Raw genomic sequence first — 25,964 nt, forward strand, 5'->3', positions numbered from 1 at the left:
ATATATGAGCTCGTTGCAAATTAACTTATTCATATCATTTGGATAGAGTAAGGTGTTACATTGGTTCGTATTTGGAATGGGCAATGGTGGAAAATTGTTGAGGCTCTTGTTATATCGGTTAAGTATATTCTCAATCTCCAAAAGTGTCAATACCTTCAACTCATTGATGTGGCGGAAATTGGCGAGTTAAGAAATTGTTATAAGAGATACGTTGTAAGTACAGTTCTTAGCCAACCGAAAATCCGCTTATCAATTTAGAAGGGGTTGTCACTAAATTAAAATTAAAATACTGGGAGTATGAATCCCAGGTCGTCTCCCAACGAGTTGCAGAAAGATGTGCTATTTTATTAATCAGATGTTTTCAAAAAATGGTTTGAGTTGATAAACAGGGAATTAAATTAGAGAATTTATGTAATTTAAATAAAAACCTTGACTGGGAGTAGATTAGTTGGAAGCCCTATTCTTATTGGAGTACTCTCAAGATTAATTGATGATTGAAGGTTGTTCTGCTTAGTTATCCCTTACTAAGTAGGGGAAAGTCAAGCAAGTTGGAAAGCTATTTCTATTCACCAGTTCCAATTCTCTCCTTTGGAAAGGATTAGTGTCAGTGACTAGAGGACAATCCAACAATAAACCCAATTACAATTTTTCTCTTGAGCATTCCAACTCAAGGTCATCCTTTCAATCAACTCCCCATCAAATTATGGAACTACTCGCTCATTATGAATGTAAACTTCACAAAATAATAAAGAGAAATAAAGAAAGACATGATAGATAATAATAAAAAAGATCAATTAAAAATAAAATGGTTCTTGTATTAATAAATTCTAAAAATAATCCAATAATAATTCTGAATAAATTGAGGACATGAAAGAGTAAGAGACAAGTAAGGAAAACAAACTAGAACAATGAAGTCTTGGCGGAGGAAATAACTCTTCCCAATATCCCCAATCCAAAAAGCAATAAAATCAAAATCCTAAGAACTATGAATGTGTAGAGAGAAAACCTAGAGGAGGAGTAAAATTAGATCTAAAACTAAAATTATGCGGAATGAATGTTGTCTCTGGTCTCTGTATGTTCCTTGGCTCTAATCTGCTTTTCTGGGCCGAAAACTGGGTCAAAACAGGGCCCAAAATCGCCCCAGCGAATTCTGCAGATCACGCACGTCACGCAATCGCGTCATCCAGGCGTTCGCGTCATCCAGTGTTTTGCCTTGCCACGCGTGCGCGTCGTCCACGCCTTCGCGTCGCTTGTGCGGTTTTCAGTTCGCGTCAGGCACGCGAGCGCGTCACTGCAATTCTCTCTAATTCATGCGGTCGCGTGAGCCATGCGTCCGCGTCACTTCTCGCTGGTCATCTCCTCAATTTCTTGTGTTCCTTCCATTTTTGCAAGCTTTCTTTCCAATCTCTGAGTCATTCGTGCCCTATAAAGCCTGAAACATTACACACAGATCACGACATCGAATGGAATAAAGGAGAATTAAAATACAAAATTAAAAGTCTATAGGAAGCAAGTTTTCAACCATAAAGTATTTTTAGGAAGAAATTATAAATGCACGCTAATCAGATGAATAAGTGGGTAAAGATTTGATAAAATCGCACAATTAAGCACAATATAAACCATAAAATAGTGGTTTATCAACCTCCCCACACTTAGTCATTAGCATGTCCTCATGCTTAGTTGAAGGAGATAAAATAAATGAGTAGGAACATGTAAAACTCATGCAATGCGATGCAACCTATATATGTGAATGCAACTATATGATTTTTGTCCACTTGGTCAAAAGTAAATAAGCTCTTCAAGACATTCACAAATCAAATTTCACTAATTCAATTCTTATACAGTAAGAACAGATAAAAATGCAAGAAGGTAGCTCATGAAAGCAGGGAACATAGAATTTAAGCACTGAACCCTCACTGATGATGTATGTACACTCTAATCTCTCTAGTGTATAGGGTAATCACTCTATCCTTTTCTAATCATGCTTTCTAATTTTTGTTCTTCTCCTAACCAATCAACAACAATTAATATACCAATGCAAACATCATGAGGTCTTTTCAAGGTTGTAATGGGGCCAAGGTACGGGTAAGGGTACATATATGGCTAAGTAAGCTTATAAATTGAATCTTTAATTAGCCCAAGCTTTCACCTAACACATATATTTATTCTTTATAGCTTAAATTTCACACTTAGCTACCCAAAATTTTCTTTTCACATTCCTTACTCATGTATCAACTTTTATTTTAATTTTATCATACATGCATTGATCTTTGAATTCTTGACTTAACATTGGGGTAATTTTGTCCCTTTAATTAATTATTGAATATTTTTGGATTATTTTTTTTTAAATGTAGCTTATCAATGCACATAGATTTTTAATTCTTATAGTTTTACATGAGTAGGTACCCAAATTCCCATTATATTATCATGACACATTCCCTTATTATCTTTTGTTCCCACAATTTTTCCATACTTAATTGACACATAATTCTATCTTAAGCTAACCAAAGATTCAATTGGGATATATAATTGTTTTTCCGCTTAAGGCTAGTAATGTGGTAAAATAAAGAACAAATGGGATTTAAAGGCTCAAAGTGGCTAACAAAGGTAATTAAAAGGGTAGACTTATTTGGGATAAGTGAGCTAAACAAATAATGGCCTCAATCATATGCAAGCATATAAATATATTAAGCATTGGATATATAAGATGAAACAAAATATAAATTACAATCATAGAGAAGTAAACACACAAGAACAAAACAATTATGGTTAAATAATGTAACCATGTATAAAGGCTGAAAGTCTCACAAGTTGTGTGTTCTTTAGCTCAAAAACCATGTTCCAAATACAACTTCAAGCAGATTTAACATAAAAGTTTTAATTAAAATTAGTGAAATTTTGTTCTAAAAATAGGGTCTTAGAAGAAACTTATTGTCTTTTCAATCAAGTAGAATATGCATGCAACTAATCTATTATTATGCAATTTATCCTATTCTACAAAAGAAAAACTAACTAAATATCCTATTTTATTGGTGTTAGGGAAGAGAAATTACCTCCGGAAGTCAGGTATTGACCGACCTCCCCACACTTAAGGCTTTGCACCGTCCTCGGTGCCATCTGTCAGGAACAAAGGTGGGCTGGTAGCAGTATCTCCACAGTCAGGACCGTCATGGCTCCCTGTGCTGGTAAAGGAAGTGGAGTCCGGGGTGTCTGAGTCCTTAAATTTTCCCATAATCAGCTCCTTGAGGTATGTGAATCGGCGCTTGTTACTGCGCTCTCTTAGCTTCGCTTTCTGTTCTTGCCGATCCAACCTTTCAAGTATCTGATGGAGCAGTTGGTTTGTTATAGGTGCTTGTGGTCTTGAAGGAGGAATGTCTTCAGCTGGTTCAGTGGGCTGGCTTGTAGTGACTGCTGGAGGTCTGATATATTTCCCGTTAGGGACATACTGATCATCCCGTGGAAGCATGACTTTGGTGTCCCCAGCTCTGTAGGAGACTTCGGCTGCTGAGACAAGATCTGAGACCAGGGCGGGAAAAGGTAAGTTGCCCGAAATTTGTACGTGTCCCATAGCACTCCGGATGTGTCTTGGTAGGTTCAGAGGCTGGTCTGTAAGGATGCACCATAGTAGAACAGCCATGTCTGCAGTGAAGGAGGACTCGTGGGTGCTCGAAAAGACGTAATGGGACATAATCTGTGCCCATACTCGAGCCTCCAAGGTAAGTGCGGAAGCCGATATTCCCTTAGGACGGGAACGATGGTATCCGTAAATCCATCTGCTGCCAGGTAGTGCGATAACTCTGAGAACAGCGTCCCAGTCAAATTGGTACATTTGGCGCTTGAGTGCGGCCTCTTGAAATACGTCCAGTCCTTCTGGAGTAGGGGGGAGATCTAAAGTTCGTTGAATGGCCTCTTCTGTAATGGGGTCTAGCTTCTGACGGACATAGACAGACTGCAGGGTTGGCAGGTAGAAGTTTGAGTAGAACTCGACTACCCAGGAAAGATGAACCTGCCGTGGCTATCTCTGTAGGAAACCCCATTGTCTTCGTGCAATTTGCGACTCAACAAATTCAGCGATATGGGTTGGGAGGATAAGAAGGTATTCGTTGTTGTAACTCCTTTCTGCCAGGATGGAGAACATCTGCTCACAGTAGCAATTGGTGAATCGCGCAGTGTCCTTTGCTGGGAAGGCTTTCTCTTTATCATCAACCTTTATAATCCTCTTAATTCTTTTTGTTGAGGGTTTAACTGAAGTTGAAGATGGCTCTGCCACTAATGCTCATTTTGTTCCTCTCCTTGCTGTTGATTTGGGAGCAGCTTTCTCCTTGCCTTTCTTGGTGGCCATCCTAAAAGAAAGAAAGGAAAAGTATGTTAAAATGTCAAGGGTTGGAGCAAGGAAGAGGGTGGAAAAAGTGGTAATCAATGCACATTAAAAGATGAATGATGTTAACACATGGTCATGACTACATGTGGAAAATCATCAATGGAAATATAGCGAGTGCATATGAGGACAATGAAATGCAAGGTGTTTATTGGCATGCAGGCAAAGGCATGAGTAACGTAGATCAAACATTCAATGTCCAAGTTAGATTACCAAGCCTTTCAAACTGATAATTTGTTTGTAATGACAATTATATTCAAATAATAAAATAAAAAAAAGGGTTTTGTGAAAAACAGGCATATAGAGTGGTAGATTAAAAGAAATCCAAAAATAGTACACAATGCCATACGGGCGTTTTCACAAACACATGTCATGCATGATAAAAAGCTAATGAAAATAATAAGTTGAACATGCAAGCAACCCTGAAAAAAAAATATATGTAATTGCCAAACAAGTCCTAACAATCCACAAGCAAACCATAAGGAATAATAATGACCCTAATAAATATCTAACACCAATTAAAAGAAAAAGAAAGGAAAAGAAAACATGGATAATGCAAGTAAAAAGAAAAAGAAAAGGAGAAGAAAACATAAATTAAGAAGGAGAATAGAAAAGTAAAGAGGGAAGAAGAAAAGAAAAACCTTGTTAATGGTGGTAAGAGAGAGAAAGTAGAAAGTGAGAAAGAAGGAAGAAGGAAGAAAGGGGAAGAAAATAATGAGGGGAGAAAAGAAAAAGTAGGATTTGGGGAAGATAAAGATAAGATATTTGGCAAATTAGGATAAGTTGTGTGGCGCAAGCGACGCGGACGCGTGGGATACGCGTTCGCGCGGATGGTGCTTAAATGAATCGACAAGGTCGCGTCGGTCACGCGGACGCGTGACTTGTTTTGTGCTACTGGCGCGAGGGCAGCCTCGCGCTCGCACAACTCTCTGTTCAAAATTCATTATTGCCAAATTCCAGGGTGACGCGGTCGCGTGGTTGACGCGATCGCGTAAGTGGCCATTATTGGGATATGACGCGGACGCGTGAGCTATGCGTCCGCGTGGTAAGGCTTGTGCGTTCAGCACCAGTCCAGCACCACTCTAGCATAACTTTCGATCGTGCACCATTTCTTACGTCGAATTTCAGGTCACGCGTCTGCGTGAGTGACGCGGACGCGTGGGAGGCATTATTCCCAGATGACGCGGACGCATCAGCGACGCGGTCGCGTAGGGTGATTTGTGCCAAAGGCACGCCTCCAGCCATGCTCCCGCGTGACTCTCTGTTCAATTTATTTGCTTTCTTACTCTCCTACGACGCGGACGCGTCGGCGACGCTGTCGCGTCGCATGCCCTTTTTTTTTTAAATAAAAATATGCAAATGCAGATGCAAACTAAATGTGCTAATAATGAGAAGAGTTATTGAAAAAGAAAACTAAGAATAAAGAAAGGAACGATCATACCATGGTGGGTTGTCTCCCACCTAGCACTTTGCTTTAACGTCCTTAAGTTGGACGCTCCATTAGCTCAGTCTTCTGCTGTGAGTGGATCTTCCAAGAGGAAAATATCTAACTCCTTGTTTTTCGTCACCTTCTCACCATGATATAGCTTCAAACGATGTCCATTAACTTTGATGAGTTCAGAGCTTGAAAGATGACTTAGGTGAAAAACTCCGTACGGCTCAGCCTTCTCTTCTCTATATGGACCTTCCCATCTTGATCTCAACTTGCCTGGCATGAGCCTCAGTCTAGATTTGTAAAGGAGGACTAAGTCCCCAGGTTGGAACTCTTTCCTCTTGTTGTGTTGATCATGTACAGCCTTCATCTTTTCCTTGTACAGCCTTGAGTTCTCATAAGCTTCTAGGCGAAGGCTTTCTAATTCTTGTAGTTGCAACTTCCTTTCAGCTTCGGCTGTCTCAAATCCCATGTTGCACTCCTTTACTGCCCAAAAGGCTTTGTGCTCTACTTCAACTGGGAGGTGACAGGCATTTCCATAAACTAAGCGGAAGGACTCATCCCAATGGGTGTCTTGTATGCTGTTCTGTATGCCCAAAGTGCATCTTGTAGCCTGGTGCTCCAGTCTCTTCTATGAGGTTTGACTATCTTCTGCAATATGCGCTTTATCTCTCTGTTAGACACCTCGGGTTGCTCATTAGTCTGAGGATGGTAGGCTGTTGCTACTTTATGAATTATCCCATGCTTCTTCAGTAATTCTGTTAGTCTCGTGTTACAAAAGTGGGTGCCTTGATCGCTCACGATTGCTCGTGGTGATCCAAAGTGACAAATAATGTGGTTTCTAGCAAAGGAAACAACAGTGTTAGCATCATCAGTGCGGGTAGAAATTGCTTCCACCCATTTAGAAACGTAATCTACAGCCAACAATATATAAAAATAACCATTAGAATTTGGAAATGGACCCATGAAGTCAATGCCCCAAACATAAAAAATTTCACAGAAAAGCATAATCTGTTGAGGCATCTCATCCCTCTTGGATATATTACCAAATTTTTGGCATGGGAAACAAGATTTACAAAATTCAGCAGCGTCTTTAAAAAGAGTAGGCCACCATAATCCACAGTCTAAGATTTTTCTAGCTGTTCTTTGAGGGCCAAAATGTCCTCCACTCTCTGATGAGTGGCAGGCCTCTAAAATAGACTGGAATTCTGATTGAGGCACACACCTTCTAATTACCTGGTCAGTGCCACATCTCCATAAATATGGGTCATCCCATATATAATATTTAGACTCGCTTTTCAGCTTGTCTCTTTGATGCTTAGTAAAGTTTGGAGGAAAAATGCGGCTAACTAGATAATTAGCTACAGGTGCATACCAAGGAACTACCTCAGATACTGCTTGCAGGTTATCAAATGGGAAATTATCAGCTATAAGAGTGGAGTTATCCTTAATGTGATTAAGGCAATTCAAGTGGTCTGCCATTAGATTCTGGTTACCACTCCTATCCTTAATTTCTAAATCAAATTCTTATAGTAGCAGTATCCAACGTATAAGCCTTGGTTTGGATTCCTTTTTAGCTAATAAATACTTTAGAGCTGCGTGGTCCGAGTACACTACTACTTTCATACCAAGTAAATAGGCTCGGAATTTATCCAGAGCAAAAACAATAGCAAGAAGCTCTTTCTCAGTAGTAGTGTAATTAGACTGAGCGGCGTCTAAAGTCTTAGACGCATAAGCAATTACAAAGGGGTCCTTACCTTCACGCTGAGCCAGTGCTGCTCCTACTGCATGGTTGGAGGCGTCGCACATTATTTCAAATGGCTGGCTCCAGTCTGGTCCTCTCACAATTGGAGCTTGAGTCAGGGCAGTCTTCAGCTTATCAAACGCGTGTTTGCAATCCTCACTGAACTCGAACTCAATATCTTTCTGCAATAGTCTGGATAAGGGAAGTGCTACCTTACTAAAGTCCTTGATGAATCTCCGGTAAAAACCTGCATGGCCAACGAACGAACGGACTTCCCTCACAGAGGAGGGGTAAGGTAAACTAGAAATAACATCCACCTTTGCTGGATCCACAGAAATGCCAGTATTAGACACAACATGTCCTAGTACAATCCCTTATTTTACCATAAAGTGACATTTTTTAAAATTCAATACAAGGTTTGTACTGAAACATCTCTCTAATACTCTAGATAAACTATTTAAGCAAAGGCTAAAGGAATCACCATAAATGCTAAAATCATCCATAAAAACCTCCATACAGTCCTCAATAAGGTTAGAGAAAAGACTCATCATGCACCTTTAGAAAGTAGCGGGTGCATTGCACAAGCCAAAGGGCATTCTCTTATAAGCATAAGTCCCAAAAGGACATGTAAAAGTGGTCTTCTCCTGATCTTCAGGAGCTATATGAATATGGAAATAGCTTGTGTAACCATCTAAAAAGCAATAATGTGATTTACCTGACAGGCGATCCAGCATTTGATCAATGAATGGAAGAGGATAGTGATCCTTACGAGTGGCCTGGTTTAGGCGCCTGTAATCAATGCAGACCCTCCAGACATTCTGTACTCTGGTTGCTATGAGCTCTCCATGCTCATTCTTCATTGTAGTGACTCCAGACTTCTTGGGCACCACTTGTACTGGGCTTACCCATTCACTATCTGAGATGGGGTAGATAATATCCGCCTCAAGTAGTCTGGTCACTTCCTTTTTGACAACCTCCAAGATAGTGGGATTCAGTCTTCTCTGGGGTTGACGAATAGGCCTAGCTCCCTCTTCTAAAAATATTCTGTGCTCACAAACTTGAGGGTTGATGCCTACTATGTCTACCAAACTCCACCCAATTGCCTTCTTGTGCCTCCTCAGCACACTAAGTAACTGCTCTTCTTGTTGAGAAGTGAGTTCCCTTGCAATGATAACTGGAAACTTCTGCTTGTCCTCAAGGTAAGCATATTTGAGGTGTGGAGGGAGGGGTTTTAATTCTAACTTCTGCTCATGGTCAGGCTCTGGATTGTCTGGAGCTGGTGACAATGGTAAAGTACTTTCATTGTCCTCAGAAAGTGTCCCCACACTCGGACCTTGTCCTATGTACTTCTCTTCAAACTCCTCCTGGTGAACTTCAGCCACAATTTCATCTATGATGTCACACTGGAGGATAGAATGATCTTCTGGAGGGTGCTTCATAACTCCATTCAGATTGAAGCTTACTACTCGGCCGTCTATTTCAAAAGAGTATGTTCCTGAAAAAGCATCCAATTTGAACTTCGAGGTCTTCAGGAATGGTGTTCCGAGTAGGATTGATGATGGCTTCTCTGAGTTATTTTGGGGCATCTCCAGGATATAAAAGTCAATGGAAAATGTGAGCCCCTTAATGCCCACTAATACATCTTCAGCAACTCCAACCACTGTAATAATACTTTTATCTGCTAACACAAAACGAGCTGCCGACCTTTTTTAAGGGAGGGAGCCTCAAAATATCATATATGGACAAAGGCATTATACTCACACATGCTCCTAAATCACACGTGCAGTCAGAAAATACCACACCACCAATAGTACAATTAACCATACATGGACCTGGATCACTACACTTTTCAGGTATACCTCCCATTAAAGCAGATATAGAACTACCTAAAGGAATAGTTTCTAATTCATTAATTTTGTCTTTATGTATACATAAATCTTTTAGAAACTTTGCGTATTTAGGTACCTGTTGAATAACATCAAAAAAGGGAATAGTTACCTCAACCTTTTTTGAATATTTCTAGCATTTTGGAATCAGGTTCCAACTGCTTCCTGGGTTTCCTTGCAAGTTGTGGAAATGGAATAGGAATGGCGTTTTCTGCAGTGTCTGCGCCCTTTGGTGCTTCTTCCTGTGATTGAGCTTCTTCTTCTTCAGCCATGTCCTGTATATCCTCTTCCTCCTCAACATCTTCTATTTCCACTACCTCTTCAGCTGAGGCATGTTCTGGTGGGCTTGGCTCCTCCTGATTCCTGTCTTGCAATGTGGTTTCGGACCTTAGGGTAATGGCATTGATGCCACCCTTTGGATTGGGTAAGGGTTTAGAGGGAATTCCACTGGAGCTTGCCTGTTGAGTGTTTGAAGTATTGGGTGATGCCAGCTGAGAGATGAGAGCTTGTATAGCAGATGCTAGGCCATTAAGTGAACTTTCCATGTTCCTTTGTCCTTGTGCAATGGATTAAAGAGCCTCGTCACTCGGAGAGGAATTAGATTGAGTGATCTACGGAACTTGTTATTGGTTGTGCTGTGGCCCTTGGGACTGCCTCAGGTGAGGTACTCTGTAAGGCTGGTTCTGGTTCTGCTGCCTGTTGTTGTTATTATTCCACCTCTGATATCCTTGATTGTCTCTGCCCCCTCTGTTATTGTTGTCCCTCCAATTCTGGTTGGAATTATCTCTCCAACCTTGGTTAGAACTGTCCTGCCATCCATGGTTGTAACTGCCACCTTGATTGTACCCTTGGTTGGGGCGGTCATAGAAGTTATGAGTGGCTGCCACAGTGTTGTCTTCCTGCTGGAGCTGCGGACATTCATCAGTATAATGGCTGTAATCAGCACAGATCCCACACACTCTCTGTGGGACTAACTATTGGATTTGCTGTGCTTGTTGTTGACTCAACTGCATCTGCTTCAGTAAGTTGGTCATTTCACATATACTCTGAGTCAGAGCAGTAGTTTCTTTGCTAGAAGATACCTCTGCAACAGCCTTTGACCGGCCTTGTTTTTGCCTGTGATTCCTTGTAGACTCAGCCAAGTCGCTGATCAATTGCCATGCCTCATCAGTGGTCTTGTACTTTTTCATAGACCCATTGCTAGCACTTTCCAATGTGGTCTTATCTTGGGGCCTCATGCCCTGTGTGACGTAGCCGAGCAACACTATCTTGTCAATCATATGGTGGGGACATGCTTCCAGAAGGTTGTTGAAGCGCTCCCAGTATTCATAGAGAGTCTCGGATTCGTTCTGAACAATCATGGAAATGTCCTTCCTCAGTTTATCAGTAACTTCAGCTGGAAAGAATTTTTCCAAAAATTCTCTTCTAAGCGTATCCCAGTCAGAAACAATTGCTACGGGTTGAGTGTAGTACCACTCTCTCGCGTTTCCCTCATGAGAGAATGGGAAAGCTTTTAACAAAATAGAAGTTTCATCTGCACCATCGCACCTGACAGTAGAACATGATGCTTGGAAATCCCTAAGGTGCTTGATAGGCTCTTGAGCAGGTAAGCCATGAAACTTAGGCATCAAGTTGAGCAGTGTAGTCTTTATTTCAAAGTCTGTAGCCGCTGCTGGGTGATGCGCTTGAAACGGTTGCATTGTGAAATCAAGGGCTCCAGCCTACTGGATAGTAATTCTCCTAGGTGCTGCCATGTCACCTGCACGTAAATCAACCGAAACAGCGGAAAGGGAGCTTGTTTCTTCCTCAAGTGACATTTCAGATTCGCCCACAGAGAGGACTAATCGACGCCGAGCTTGCCTTATACGTGAAATAGTTCTTTCAATCTCAGGATCAAATACTGGCAAGCTTGGATCAGGAAGTGAACGCGTCATTTAACGAAAGAAACATGTAGCTCATAGTAGCAAAATAAAATAAAATGCAAATAAATAAATTCCAATCAATAACTTAGCACTCTATTGCAACTCCCCAGCAACGGCGCCAAAAATTGACGTGGCGAAAATTGGCGAGTTAAGAAATTGTTATAAGAGATACGTTGCAAGTACAGTTCTTAGCCAACTGAAAATTCGCTTATCAATTTAGAAGGGGTTGTCACAAAATTAAAATTAAAATACTGGGAGTATGAATACCAGGTCGTCTCCCAACGAGTTGCAGAAAGATATGCTATTTTATTAATCAGATGTTTTCAAAAAATGGTTTGAGTTGATAAACAGGGAATTAAATTAGAGAATTTATGTAATTTAAATAAAAACCTTGACTGGGAGTAGATTAGTTGGAAGCCCTATTCTTGTTGGAGTACTCTCAAGATTAATTGATGATTGAAGGTTGTTCTGCTTAGTTATCCCTTACTAGGTAGGGGAAAGTCAAGCAAGTTAGAAAGCTATTTCTATTCACCAGTTCCAATCCTCTCCCTTGGAAAGGATTAGTGTCAGTGACTAGAGGACAATCCAACAATAAACCCAATTACAATTTTCTCTTGAGCATTCCAACTCAAGGTCATCCTTTCAATCAACTCCCCATCAAGTTATGGAACTACTCGCTCATTATGAATGTAAACTTCACAAAATAATAAAGAGAAATAAAGAAAGACATGATAGATAATAATAAAAAAGATCAATTAAAAATAAAAATGGTTCTTGTATTAATAAATTCTAAAAATAATCCAATAATAATTCTGAATAAATTGAGGACATGAAAGAGTAAGAGACAAGTAAGGAAAACAAACTAGAACAATGAAGTCTTCGCGGAGGAAATAACTCTTCTCAATATCTTCAATCCAAAAAGCAATAAAATCAAAATCCTAAGAACTATGAATGTGTAGAGAGAAAACCTAGAGGAGGAGTAAAATTAGATCTAAAACTAAAATTATGCGAAATGAATGTTGTCTCTGGTCTCTGCATGTTCCCTGGCTCTAATCTGCTTTTCTGGGCCGAAAACTGGGTCAAAACAGGGCCCAAAATCGCCCCCAGCAATTCTGCAGATCGCGCATGTCACGCGATCGCGTCATCCAGGCGTTCGCGTCATCCAGCGTTTTGCCTTGCCACGCGTGCGCGTCGTCCACGCCTTCGCGTCGCTTGTGCGGTTTTCAGTTCGCGCGTTCGCGTCAGGCACGCGAGCGCGTCACTGCAATTCTCTCTAATTCACGCGGTCGCGTGAGCCATGCGTCCGCGTCACTTCTCGTTGGTCATCTCCTCAATTTCTTGTGTTCCTTCCATTTTTGCAGGCTTCCTTTCCAATCTCCGAGTCATTCGTGCCCTATAAAGCCTGAAACACTTAACACACAGATCACGGCATCGAATGGAATAAAGGAGAATTAAAATACAAAATTAAAAGTCTATAGGAAGAAAGTTTTCAACCATAAAGTATTTTTAGGAAGGAATTATAAATGCACGCTAATCAGATGAATAAGTGGGTAAAGATTTGATAAAACTGCACAATTAAGCACAATATAAACCATAAAATAATGGTTTATCACTCATCCTCTGTGATGACTAACTCTGTGAACATAACAACAATATATATGTGAAAACATATATTTGAGTAAGCTAATAAATGGTAACTTAAATTATATTTAATTGCACAACTATCCATCTACCCATTACTTTACTTTTCAAACCTAATTTTTGCACCTTTTGAACTCTATTGAACTAAAACCAAAGGATTAATAAATCTAACATGTGTAGTAAATTTAATTTCTATAGCCTTCTTATACCACCTGTTATTATTATGAAGTAAGATAGTCATTTAGCCAAATATCACAGTAGCCAAAGTAGGGTGTACATACATTCAACTACACTTGTATGCTAAAAGTTGTTCCATTAAATATGTATATGTTAATACTTATGTCAATTATTAAACAACAAACTATCCAAATAATGACATGAAGCTAAAAAATAAATTGATTATCAAGTAGTTTTTTGTGCCTATGAAGTATGTGGTCACATAATAAAGTCTATATTTTTTTCCCATACATGTTCTGGTCTATCCATCAAATTTGAAATCAATGTAAAAAAAAGATACTTCAAATATGTACCCCAAGACTTGCCTCCTCTATTGCTTCAACATATTCCTTATCATCATCTAGAAGACCACAAGTATAATATGCATCTTTGAATGATGAGTATATAACACCATCTACTGTCTGGATATCTTCATAGTAGGTAGGTCCCATAACGTAATTGAGTAATAATCTTAGGTAATACCTTTCACTAGACCTAAGAGGCACAAAGAAGATTCTTCCAATTACAGCATGGGTCTTTCAAGGCAACCACACCCTTTCCTTTGCCTTCCACACAAAATGTGTAGAAAATTCTGCATAAGTTAGAGATCTTGCTTCCAAATTGACTTTGTTGGCTTGAAACCAACCGAGAAATACAGACTCCTTGATGGATGCTTTTTTGGCCACATCATCGATGTTTTCATGGTCTTCAAAGATCACATTTTGTTCATCTAGTAAGTGAAATCCTAATTGAAGAACTAAGGGATCCCTGTAATGTATCACTACAACAAATCTGGCAGATAGCGGCGGAAATTTTTTGGCGGATTTGTAAAACTGCCGCGAAACGCCAACCTGCGGCGCATATAGCAGCGGTTCGGGGTTGGTGCTGCAATCATGTTGGCATTTAGCGGCGTATTTTCGAAAACCGCCGCTATATAAACCGCCGGGTGAGTTATTGCTTTACATTGTTGAAACCGCCGCAAAATACATATTACCACAAATTGCAATGTTTTCTTTAGTAAAAAACCATCTGGGTATAATGTAGTTAAGTAAAGACTATTATCTTAAGCTACATATGTTTGAATCATTGTTACTTAAACTCGTAACACTTTTTTTACATTCATTTTATGTAAAAAAAATTCACAAGTTAAATAAGCTATATATGTTAACTCATGTGAACAAATTTACCAATAAGATTTTCTTGATTACGTTATTGGCATTTAAATTTGCTTTCAAACATGGATGTAAAAGAAGAAAATAAAATCATAATCTGAATTTATAAAGTTAAAATAAAGTTCTAGAGAGCATAAATCAAAGTTACTCCTCTTTAAAGTTATGCCTTACTAAACCTAAATCAATAAACTCTAAAAGTAGACAAATATGTACAATGGCGACCCAAATCATTAAACTAAGGAAATCAGCGTAACTGTTATAATAAAATATCAAAATTTCTCTCCAACATCGTATTGACCTGGTGAAAAATACTCTGTTATGAATCTATGTGCTTCACGTTTTAGAGGATCTGATATTTCATCTCCATACCATGACATTTAATTCAGATCAAAGCACATTTTCTTAACATGTATATCATCTTGTTTATCTTGTTGGTCTTCTAAAGTTTCATCGTCTTCTTTCGGAACCTTAGTCAGATCAAACTGCATAGATTTGTCGACTGCGACAGAGGAGATATCATCTAAATCGTCTTCTGAATCAGACTCTTCTCCATCTAGATTGTCAGGAACTATTTCTCCGGAATATTCAGGTAAGACTGAAAATATCAACATGTACATAACAGATTGAGTATACATAGAAGAAACTGAGAACTCCGGAGTCATTAAATACTAACTTAGAAAAAAACCAAACTACAAGATTCTAAGACAATTTTAAAAATAAACTCAAATTTTCGACAATTACCATCACCATTGTTAGTAGTTTGGGAAAATTTCTTAAACAGAAACTCTATAGCAATTGTTGTGCTTGCAGAGGATGACAAAAAGTCCTCAATTTTCATTGATCCTGTTCCACCATCATGTTATGTTCACTATTGTTTTTAAAACGTAATACTAGTGAAATTATATTGCGTAATAGATAGCAAGATTATAAAAAATGCAACCCTAAGAAAAATAACAATTGTAGAAGGAATAAAGATTTAACCTAAACTAACATCTCCGTATTAAAATTGTTGAAAGAAACGAAAAATCTGCTTTTACTCATGAAAATTCACAATAACATAAATATTTAATTGTAAATAAAAACTACACAAGTATAAAGTAACCAAAGAAAATAACGTACAACATTGAGTTTATTTAACTTAGAGAATGACAGAAAGATCATTTTTAAATTATATTAAAAGGCTTCATATAAGCATTACACGACATCATCAAAATTCTCTGAAGCATTTTCTATGAGGTCTTCTATATCTTCCTCCCTTGCCAATAGTAAATCTCCAATGTCACCTTCCGCTGACATGTTCAACCTTGGCTGTGGAGAAAAACCAACTTCAGCTTCTTCATTCTCTTCTCCCATGTCATACAAATTCCTTGGTTTCACATGAACCATAACACTCCATTCCTTAGCTACTTCGTCATCCACATAGTATACAAGCTGAGCTTCCGATGCCAATATGTGCGGTCCATCTTCTTCTCGATTACTAGTGTGTATCGTACGAGAGAAATTAACGCTGGTAAACCCCAAATGGTCTTGTTTGATGCCTCTACTGGTAGTGGTATCAGCCCAAACACATTTGAACAATACCACCGTGAAGGAATAACTATAATTCAATTCAATTATATCTACAATTTTTTCGTAATACGGAACACCACCGACAGCTACTCTATTGTCACGCATGCTTGCATAACTTCTTGTATTAGATGATACATATACTCTACTATTTTGTGTTTTCATCCCGTTTTCCTTTGTAATAGTTCTAAACTTGTACCCGTTAACATTGTACGCCCCAAAACGTCTTGCCTGAATCATGGGTCCGCACGCAAGCAACTTCAAGTCTTTCGAATGAAGCGTACTTTCCATAGGAACCTGGAACCACATAACATTCATGCTTTAGATTAAAATCGATTTTCATATAGTACTAATTCCAGGCTAAAAACACATGTTCAGGTTAGAATTCTGTCAACCTCATGCTTGAACCACTGAGGAAATTCTGCATGGATGACACTATCTATCTTAGCTTGCGACCTTGTCTGATAATGCAAGCTTTGCTTTGTCTTTTCCCTAAATGTACTTTATAGGAGAAAATAAAATTAGTCCAACTAGTCACTGTGAGAAAAGAGTTATATTGGTGTTTTAGAAATACATGTGTATACTTACTCAACGAACAGAACCACGGCATCGCAGTTGACTAGCACATGACGATGAGCTTGATGTTTTTCCATTGGAGTGAGTTTGAAATGCGAAACAGCCCCTAGTGCCTTTCCAATAGCTGGAAACATACTTTCCCCTGAAGTATAAAGAACATCAATGGGCTCATCATCAACTCGCCCTAGTTGGTTGATTCTAGTCTCAATATTATCTAAATATCTAGAAAAGAAAGTTAGGATTTCCTCAGATAAATAGCTTTCTGCAATTGAGCCTTCTGGTTGTGCCCTATTACGAACATATTGCTTCAGACGTCCTAAATACCTTTTATATAGATACAATAAAACGCTAAGTATATACACAATTAATTCAACTGAGTGTACTAAAGGGGTTTATCAGCAAGCTAACCTTTTTATTGGATACATCCACCTATAATGTACTGGTCCACCAAGAGTAACCTCATCAACTAGATGCACCATGAGGTGAACCATGACGATGAAGAATGATGGAGGGAAAATCATTTCCATCTAACACAGGGTTTGCACAACATAATTCTGAAGCTCAACAAGCTGCATAAGGTTTATGGCTTTCCCACAAAGTTCTCGGAAAAATGATGACAAATTTGCAATCACATTGGACACCGGACTCGATAGTGCATTCTTCACCAAAATTGGGAGTAATTATTCCATCAGAATATGGCAGTAATGACTTTTCAACCCAGATAACTTGCGCTGTCGCAAATCAACACAACAAGCAACATTGCTAGAGTAACAATCTGAAAAGACCACATTCTGCAAAGTCTTCAGGAATACATCCCTCTGTGAATTCGACATTGCAAATATTACAGAAGGATATTTACCACCTTTCCCCGGCCATAATTCAGACCTTATGCCCATGCATTGTAAATCTCTGTGAGCTTTAATATTGTTTTTTGATTTGCCGCTATCGTTTAAGATAGTAAAGACCATATTATCACACATGTTTTTTTCTATATGCATCACATCAAGGTTATGACGCAACATTTGATCCTCCCAGTATAGGAGGTCAAAGAAAACACTCTTCTTCTTCCAATGCGAGTCATCTTCATCCGCATCCTGAGTATTGCGTCTTTTTTTGGATGTCGCAGTTGATATCTTCACAAATGAAACGTGCATATTAGACTGTTGCCTCAATACATCTGTTTCGGATAACTTCTTTGGTGGATCTCTACCATCGACCTATCCATCAAATTTATTCCGGTCTAGTCTGTATTTGTGTCCCTGATTCAAAAAGTGTTGATGGCCCATAAAGCACCATTACTGACTGTCTTTCAGCCGCTGTGGCTTAGCATCCAAGTTACACGTAGGACAAGCTAACCCACTGTGCATATTTCAGCCAGATAGGTTTCCCAGTCATGGAAAGTCACTAATAGTCCACATCAGTGCCGCACACATCTTGAAAGTATTTTCTTCTTTGGCATCATACGTTTTGACGCCATCCCATAATTGCTTCAACTCATCTATCAAGGGCTGAAGATAAACATCTATGTCGTTACCTGGCATTTTCGGCCCAGGAATAAGCGTGGATAGAATGAAGGATGTCTGCTTCATGCAAAGCCAAGGTGAAAGATTATACGGAATAAGAATCACAGGCCAGATGGAATACTTTGTGCTCATATTCCCAAAGGGATTAAATCCATCGCTCGCTAAGGCTAGGCAAACATTGCGTGGATCCGTCGAAAAATTAGTATACTTTGCATCAAACTTCTTCCATCCTTTAGCGTCTCTTGGATGCCTAAGAAAACTGATGAGCGGATAATTTATACGCTTTTTGGTATTGTTTTTAGTATGTTTTTAGTAGGATCTAGTTACTTTAAGGGATGTTTTCATTAGTTTTTATGTTAAATTCACATTTCTGGACTTTACTATGAGTTTGTATGTTTTTCTGTGATTTCAGGTATTTTCTGACTGAAATTGAGGAACTTGAGCAAAAATCAGATTCAGAGGTTGAAGAAGGACTGCTGATGTTGTTGGATTCTGACCTCCCTGCACTCAAAATGGATTTTCTGGAGCTACAGAACTCGAAACAGCGCGCTTCCAATTGCGTTAAAAAGTAGACATCCAGGGCTTTCCAGCAATATATAATAGTCTATACTTTGCCCAAGTTTAGATGACGCAAACTGGGATTGAACGCCAGTTTTCTGCCCAATTCTGGCGTCCAGCGCCAGAAACAAGTTGCAAAGTGGAGTTCAACGCCCAAAATGGCACCAAAACTGGCGTTCAACTCCAGGAATGACCTCTACACGTGTAACACTCAAGCTCAGCCCAAGCACACATCAAGTGGACCCCGGAAGTGGATTTATGCATCAATTACTTACTTTTGTAAACCCTAGTAGCTAGTTTATTATAAATAGAACTTTTTATCATTGTATTCATAGTCTTGGTTACTCCGGTTCCCCTCTGGGGCCGAGACCAATGAACTCCATTATCACTTATGTATTTTCAACGGTAGAGTTTCTACACTCCATAGATTAAGGTGTGGAGCTCTGCTGTTCCTCAAAGATTAATGCAAAGTACTACTGTTTTCTATTCAATTCATCTTATTTCGCTTCTAAGATATTCATTCGCACTTCAACCTGAATGTGATGAATGTGACAATCATCATCATTCCCTATGAACACGTGCCTGACAACCACTTCCGTTCTACCTTAGATTGAATGAGTATCTCTTGGATCTCTTAATCAGAATCTTCGTGGTGTAAGCTAGAATGATGGCGGCATTCAAGAGAATCCGAAAAGTCTAAACCTTGTCTGTGGTATTCCGAGTAGGATTCAATGATTGAATGACTGTGACGAGCTTCAAACTCGCGATTGCTGGGCGTAGTGACAGACGCAAAAGGATAGTAAATCCTATTCCAGCATGATCGAGAACCGACAGATGAATAGCCGTGCCGTGACAGGGTGCGTTGACCATGTTCACTGAGAGGATAGGATGTAACCATTGACAAGGGTGATGCCTCCAGACGATTAGCCGTGCCGTGACAGGGCATTTGGATCATTTTCCCGAGAGAAGACCGAAAGTAGCCATTGACAATGGTGATGCATTACATAAAGCCAGCCATGGAAAGGAGTAAGACTGATTGGATGAAGATAGCAGGAAAGCAGAGGTTCAGAGGAACGAAAGCATCTCTATTCGCTTATCTGAAATTCTCACCAATGATTTACATAAGTATTTCTATCCCTATTTTATTAATTACTTTCGAAAACCCCATTATTATTTTATATCCGCCTGACTGAGATTTACAAGGTGACCATAGCTTGCTTCATACCAACAATCTCCGTGGGATTCGACCCTTACTCATGTAAGGTATTACTTGGACGACCCAGTGCACTTGCTGGTTAGTTGTGCGAAGTTGTGAACCATGGTATTGGCATCATGTTTTTGGCGCCATTACCAGGGAAAGAAAGATCGATGAATTTTACATAATCAAAGTGTAATCACAATTTCTGCGCACCAAGTTTTTGGCGCCGTTGCCGGGGATTGTTCGAGTTTGGACAACTGACGGTTCATCTTGTTGCTCAGATTGGGTAACTTTCTTTTCGTTTTCTTTTCAAAAATTTTTTCAAAAATCTTTCAAAAATTTCTCCTTTGTTTTCGAAAAAAAAAATGTTTTCAAAAATATATTTTTCTTCAGAATTTTTAAGAATGAATTCTAGTGTTTTATGAAGCATGTTGAAGCCTGGCTAGCTGTAAAGCCACGTCTCAATTCTTTTGGACTCAAGAGAAGAGCTTCTTTATCTTTCTTAGCAAATTGGCTGCTGGATGTAATTTACATACTAAAGCTTGGTTGGCTATTCAGCCATGCCTGACCCTTTGATTGGAGCTTTAGAATAAGAATGCTAGATTCCTGGAATTCATATTAAAAATTTTGGAATCCTTATTTTTCTTTTTCAAAATGATTTTCGAAAAACTAAAAAGAAAATACAAAAAAAAAAAAAATCATAAAATCATAAAAATAAAAAAAAATTTTTTGTTTCTTGTTTGAGTCTTGAGTCATGTTATAAGTTTGGTGTCAATTGCATGTACATCTTGCATTTTTTCGAAACTAATCATGCATTCATAGTGTTCTTCATGATCTTCAAGTTGTTCTTGGTAAGTCTTCTTGTTTGATCTTTGCATTTGCATGTTTTGCGTATTTTCTTGTTTTTCATATGCATTCTTGAATTCTTAGTGCCTAAGCATCAAAGAATTCTAAGTTTGGTGTCTTGCATGTTTTCCTTGCATTAAAAGTTTTCAAAAATATGTTCTTGATGTTCATCATGATCTTCATAATGTTCTTGGTGTTCATCTTGACATTCATAGCATTCTTGCATGCATTCATTGTTTTGATTCATAACTTTCATGCATTGCATCATTTTTCTTGTTTTTCTCTCTCATCATAAAAATTCAAAAATCAAAAAAAAAATCTTTCCCTTTTTCTCTCTTAAAATTTCGAAAATTAGATTTGACTTTTTCAAAAATTTTTAAAAATCTAGTTGTTTTTATGAGTCAAATCAAATTTTCAATTTAAAAATCTCATCTTTTTCAAAATCTTTTTCAAAAATTAAATCTTTTTCATTTTTCTTAGTTATTTTCGAAAATAATAAAAATGTTTTTCAAAAATATTTTTCTTATCTTTATCACATAATTTTCGAAAATAACATCACCAATTAATGTTTTGATTCAAAAATTTCAAGTTTGTTACTTACTTGTTAAGAAAGATTCAAACTTTAAGTTCTAGAATCATATCTTGTGATTTCTTGTGAATCAAGTCATTAATTGTGAATTTAAAAATAAAATCTTTTTCAAAAACTAATTTCAATCATATCTTTTCAAAAATATCTTCTTATCTTATCTTTTTCAAAAATTTGATTTCAAAATATCTTTTCTAACTTCCTATCTTCTTATTTTTTCAAAATTAATTTTCAAAATTTGTTTCAACTAACTAACTAACTTTTTGTTTGTTTCCTATCTTTTTCAAAACTACCTAACTAACTCACTCTCTCTAATTTTCGAAAATATCTTCCCCTTTTTCAAAATTTCTTTTTAATTAACTAATTATTTCAATTTCTAAATCTTAATTTTTGAAAATTACTAACATTTTTCAAAAACTATTTTCGAAAATTACTAACTCTTTTTCAAAAATTATTTTCGAAAATCCTCTCCCTCTCTCATCTTATTCTATTTATTTATTCATCTACTAACATCTCTTCCTCACATCACTCACCAAATTCGAACCCCCCTCTTCTATCTGTGTTCGAATTTTTTCTTCTTCTTCTCTTCTTCTACTAACAATAAGGAACCTCTTTACTGTGACATAGAGGATTCCTCTTCTTTTCTTTTTCTCTTCTCTTTCTTATGAGCAGGGACAAAGAAAAAGGCATTCTTGTTGAAGCTGATCCAGAACCTAAAAGGACTCTGAAGAGGAAACTAAGAGAAGCTAAATTACAACAATCCAGAGAAAACCTTATTGAAAATTTCGAACAAGTAAAGGAGATGGCAGCCGAACCCAACAACAATAATGCAAGGAGAATGCTTGGTGACTTTACTGCACCTAATTCCAATTTACATGGAAGAAGCATCTCCATTCCTGCCATTGGAGCAAACAACTTTGAGCTGAAACCTCAATTAGTTTCTCTGATGCAGCAGAACTGCAAGTTTCATGGACTTCCATCTGAAGATCCTTTTCAGTTCTTAACTGAATTCTTGCAGATATGTGATACTGTTAAGACTAATGGAGTAGATCCTGAAGTCTACAGGCTCATACTTTTCCCTTTTTGCTGTAAGAGGCAGAGCTGGAGTATGGTTGGACTCTCAACTTAAGGATAGCCTGAACTCTTGGGATAAGCTGGTCAAGGCTTTCCTAGCCAAGTTATTTCCTCCTCAAAAGCTGAGCAAGCTTAGAGTGGATGTTCAAACCTTCAGACAGAAAGAAGGTGAATCCCTCTATGAAGCTTGGGAGAGATACAAAGGACTAACCAAAAAGTGTCCTTCTGACATGCTTTCAGAATGGACCATCCTGGATATATTCTATGATGGTCTGTCTGAGTTATCTAAGATGTCATTGGATACCTCTGCAGGTGGATCCATTCACCTAAAGAAAATGCCTGCAGAAGCTCAAGAACTCATTGACCTGGTTGCAAATAACCAGTTCATGTACACTTCTGAAAGGAATCCTGTGAATAATGGGACGCCTATGAAGAAGGGAGTTCTTGAGATTGATACTCTGAATGCCATATTGGCTTAGAATAAAATATTGACTCAGCAAGTCAATATGATCTCTCAGAGTCTGAATGGAATGCAAGCTGCATCCAACAGTACTCAAGAGGCTTCTTATGAAGAAGAAGCTTATGATCCTGAGAACCCTGCAATAGCAGAGGTGAATTACTTAGGTGAACCTTATGGAAACACCTATAACTCATCATGGAAAAATCATCCAAATTTCTCATGGAAGGATCAAAAGCCTCAACAAGGCTTTAATAATGGTGGAAGAAACAGGTTTAGCAATAGCAAGCCTTTTCCATCATCCACTCAGCAACGGACAGAGAATTCTGAGCAGAACCCATCTAGCTTAGTAAACTTAGTCTCTGATCTATCTAAGGCCACTGTGAGTTTCATGAATGAAACAAGGTCTTCCATTAGAAATTTGGAAGCACAAATGGGCCAGCTGAGTAAAAGGATCACTGAAATCCCTCCTAGCACTCTCCCAAGCAATACAGAAGAAAATCCAAAAGGAGAGTGCAAGGCCATTGACATAACCAAAATGGCCGAACCCAATGAGGGAGAGGAGGACGTGAATCCCAAGGAGGAAGACCTCCTGGGATGTCCAGTGATCAATAAGGAGTTTCCCTCTGAGGAACCAAAGGAATCTGAGACTCATCTAGAGACCATAGAGATTCCATTGAACCTCCTTATGCCATTCATGAGCTCTGATGAGTATTCCTCTTCTGAAGAGAATGAGGATGTTACTGAAGAGCAAACTGCCAAGTTTCTTGGTGCAATCATGAAGCTGAATGCCAAATTATTTGGCATTGATACTAGGGAAGATGAACCTCTCTTGTTCATCAATGAACTAAGTGATCTGGATCACTGACATTGCCTCAGAAGAGACATGATCCTGGAAAGTTCATAATACCTTGTACTATAGGCACCATGATCTTTAAGGCTCTGTGTGACCTTGGTTCAGGGATAAACCTCATGCCCCTCTCTGTAATAGAGAAACTGGGAATCTATGGGGTGCAAGCTGCTAAAATCTCATTAGAGATGGCAGACAATTCAAGAAAATAGGCTTATGGACAAGTAGAGGACGTGTTAGTAAAGGTTGAAGGCCTTTACATCCCTGCTGATTTCATAGTCCTGGATACTGGAAAGGAAGAGGATGAATCCATCATCCTAGGAAGACCTTTCCTAGCAACAGCAAGAGCTGTGATTGATGTGGACAGAGGAGAATTGATCCTTCAATTAAATAAGGACAACCTTGTGTTTACAACTCAAGGATCTCTCTCTGCATCCATGGAGAGGAAGCAGAAAAAGCTTCTCTCAAAGCAGAGTCAACTAAAGCCCCCACAGTCAAACTCTAAGTTTGGTGTTGGGAGGCCACAACCAAACTCTAAGTTTGGTGTCAAACCCCCATATCCAAACTCTAAGTTTGGTGTTGGGAGGTCTCAACAAAGCTCTGCACATCTGTGAGGCTCCTTGAGAGCCCACTGTCAAGCTATTGACATTAAAGAAGCGCTTGTTGGGAGGCAACCCAATTTTTATCTAACTATATTTTTCTTGGTTATATGTCTTTATAGGTTCATGATCATGTGGAGTCACAAAATAAATATAAAAAAATTGAAAACGGAATCAAAAACAGCAGAAGAAAAATCACACCCTGGAGGAAGCATCTGCCTGGCGTTCAACGCTAGAACAGAGCATGGTTCTGGCGCTGAATGCCCAAAATGGGCAGTATCTGGACGCTGAACGCTCAAAATGGGCATCATCTGGGCGCTGAACGCCAGAATTGCACCTGGAGAGGAGCTGGCACTGAACGCCCAAAATGGGCACCAACCTGGCGCTGAACGCCCAGAGTTGTGTGCAAGGGCATTTTACATGCCTAATTTGGTGCAAGGTTGTAAATCCTTGAACACCTCAGGATCTGTGGATCCCACAGGATCATCTCAGGATCTGTGGACCCCACAGGATCCCCACCTACCTCCACTCACTTCTTCTCACCCCTCTTTCACACAATCCCATAAACACTCTTCCCCAAAACCCTTCACCAATCACCTCAATCTCTCTTCCCCATTACCTCTTCACCACTCACATCCATCCTCTCTTCCCCATAAACCTACCTCATAAACTCCACCTACCTTCAAAATTCAAAATCAATTTCCCACCCAAACCCACCCTAAATGGCCGAACCTTAACCCCCCCTCCCTTCCCTATATAAAGCCCTCCATTCTTCTTTAAATTCACACAACACAACCCTCTCTTCTCTTCTTGGCCGAAACACAACCCCTTCTCCCTCTCCTCTATATCTTCTTCTTCTTCCTTTATTCTTTCTTTTATTGCTCAAGGGCGAGCAATATTCTAAGTTTGGTGTGGTAAAAGCATAAGCTTTTTATTTTTCCATTACCATTGATGGCACCTAAGACCGGAGAATCCTCTAGAAAAGGAAAAGGGAAGACAAAAGCTTCCACCTCCGAGTCATGGGAGATGGAAAGGTTCATCTCCAAAGCCCATCAAGACCACTTCTATGATGTTGTGGCCAAGAAGAAGGTGATCCCTGAGGTCCCTTTCAAACTCAAAAGAAATGAGTATCCGGAGATCCGACATGAAATTCAAAGAAGAGGTTGGGAAGTTCTAACAAATCCCATCCAACAAGTCGGCATCCTAATGGTTTAAGAGTTTTATGCTAATGCATGGATCACCAAGAACCATAATCAAAGTAAGAACCCGGATCCAAAGAACTATGTTACAATGGTTCGGGGGAAATACTTAGATTTTAGTCCGGAAAATGTGAGGTTGGCGTTCAACTTGCCAAACATGGAAGAGAACGCACTTCCCTACACAAGGAGAGTCAACTTTGATCAAAGGTTGGACCAAGTCCTTATGGACATATGTGTAGAAGGAGCTCAATGGAAAATTGACTCAAAAGGCAAACCGGTTCAACTAAGAAGACTGGACCTGAAGCCTGTAGCTAGAGGATGGTTGGAGTTCATTCAATGCTCAGTCATTCCCACTAGCAACCGGTCTGAAGTTACTATAGACCGGGCCATTATGATCCATAGCATCATGATTGGAGAAGAGGTGGAAGTTCATGAGGTTATACCTCAAGAACTCTACAAGGTGACTGACAAGTCCTCCACTATGGCAAGCTTAGCCTTTCCTCACCTCATTTGCCACCTATGCAATTTGGCTGGGATTGAC

At 39.0% G+C, this 25,964-nt stretch overlaps 1 non-coding gene across 1 annotated transcript; it reads right to left on the reverse strand.

The window, feature by feature from the left end:
• Positions 1–22,446: 22,446 nt before the first annotated feature.
• Positions 22,447–22,554, reverse strand: LOC148579659 (small nucleolar RNA R71). The gene has a single exon (XR_015899502.1). It is a non-coding gene; the product is annotated as a small nucleolar RNA R71 (small nucleolar RNA).
• Between the last annotated feature and the right edge of the window lie 3,410 nt (positions 22,555–25,964).

Source organism: Arachis ipaensis, chromosome B10 (assembly GCF_059453495.1).
Source record: "Arachis ipaensis isolate K30076 ecotype BB chromosome B10, ASM5945349v1, whole genome shotgun sequence".
NCBI classification, from domain to species: Eukaryota; Viridiplantae; Streptophyta; class Magnoliopsida; order Fabales; family Fabaceae; genus Arachis; species Arachis ipaensis.